The sequence below is a fragment of the Equus asinus genome, chromosome 11 (assembly GCF_041296235.1).
Source record: "Equus asinus isolate D_3611 breed Donkey chromosome 11, EquAss-T2T_v2, whole genome shotgun sequence".
Taxonomy (NCBI): Eukaryota; Metazoa; Chordata; class Mammalia; order Perissodactyla; family Equidae; genus Equus; species Equus asinus.
The window spans coordinates 22705496-22707312 of NC_091800.1; the positions used below are offsets into that span (position 1 = coordinate 22705496).

The following is a 1817-nucleotide window of genomic DNA, read 5'->3' on the forward strand; positions in this document are numbered from 1 at the left end:
TGGTAGTTACTAAGAGGAAGAAGCATTCCTCTTATGACCTGTTCCTTTTTTATGCAACCAAATCCAATAAGATAAAAAGTTACCTAAAGGTGCTATGGTAAGAAGATTTAGAAACAGTGTCAAAGACACTGTACTGTCAAGGATACTCCTAAGAATGAATTTGGAAATTTATCTCTCTTTCTTTCATTGTATTTATGTTTGTGTATGTGTGTTTGTATGTCTGTGTTGATATAACTATATAAATACACATGTGTATATATAAAAAGATATATATTTATTTTTATTTATTCATTTATATCTCAAATTTCATGGGTGGCCCCCTCATAGCTTTTTGATGTTAATTCATTCAGAGCAGTGTTAAAGGACTAAAAAGTTACCTATTCAGATACCACATTTTAATTTTAGACTTGTTTGTTTTAATTCAAATAGCTGTAATTACTTTACAGCTTATGAACTGGTTGATCTTTACAAATTCACATATAGAGGAGATGGAGTTCAGCATCCCTGTTTTCTCATACTGCTGTTGCCTGGGACATGGGGGCTCCCAGCCTTATGACTTCAGAGGCACCCTTTGAACTGTCGCAGCATCTAGTCGTTGAGGGCTTTAGCCTCAGTGTCTACAGCACTCCAGAAAGCTTCAAGGAAAAGTTCCTTCTCAAGACCTGCAAGAACCCAATGGTACCCATAGGCTGCCTGGGCACGCTGGCTGCCCTCACCCATGACCTCTACTGCTTCCCTAGGGATCAGAGCCAGTGCTGCCAGCTCATGATATACAACCAGATTGCCACCCAGGGCTTCTCGCTCACAGCCACCTTGCTGGATCCAGCTTCATCAGCTATGAAGTCTCTGCCCAAGCCTGGCTTGGTCTTGAAAGCTCCGTGGAGATTATTCCCAGCCTGGGAGTAACCACTGGTCCTGCCACAGGATTTATTCCCTCATCTGCCCTGACCAGTCCCTGTGTCAATGGAGGAGCAAGTGGCCAATTGTGTAATCGACAGATTTTTTTTCAGGAATCTCAGATTCTGTTCACTTCGGGTGTCGCATACTTCTACTTGTGCCACACCCTCTTCACCCCCTACTTAATAAACTCTGATCCACTTGTAAAAAAAATTCATGTATATATAACTAAATCTAGTATGTTAGTTTTTATTAGAAATGAGGCTTTATATAAGGTAGTAATGAAAATTTTAGCCTGTAAATAATTAATGCATCAAGATACAAGCAAAGTTCTTTACAATTACCCTAATCCTAGTGTGTAACAGCCTTTTGTGGTAGAATTTATTTCAAATTCCACTTCAGTTTGTAGGTACCCATCCCTCTTCTCACGTTTAATTCCCAATTCTTAAGCCCCTCCATCACTTTCTTGCTTTCACCATCACAGATCTCTTTTCTGACCCTCAGGGTCAAGCAACTGCAGGCTAAGGTAGGGGCGGGGGGCTCCTTCCAATATGACAGTGAGTATGGGCACTAGCCTCACACCGTGGCAAAACTCTGGAGGGTCATTGACACATCCAGGCTCTATTAGCTCCATCCTTTTCTGTTGAGGGCTCCACTGTTCTCTGTCCACTGCTACCTTGTCTCCTTGCTCCAAATGAGATTCTGTGCTCTCTTGGTCCACTCTAGTAGAGTCTCACATGTGGGCAATCTGATAGTTTCTTAAGAGTTTTGGCTGCTACTAATTAAGGGTGACAAAACACACTTAGGGGAAGAAGCATCCCTTTTATAACTTGTTCCTTTTTTATCCAAATGGGTCCAAAAAGGTAAAGAGTTACCTACAGATGCTACCGTGAGATGACTCCAAAAGAGTGTCAAAGACA

At 41.4% G+C, this 1817-nt stretch overlaps 1 pseudogene; it reads left to right on the forward strand.

The window, feature by feature from the left end:
- The first annotated feature begins 534 nt into the window (after window positions 1-534).
- Window positions 535-906, forward strand: LOC139046537 (HIG1 domain family member 2A pseudogene; annotated as a pseudogene).
- The last annotated feature ends 911 nt before the right edge of the window (window positions 907-1817 follow it).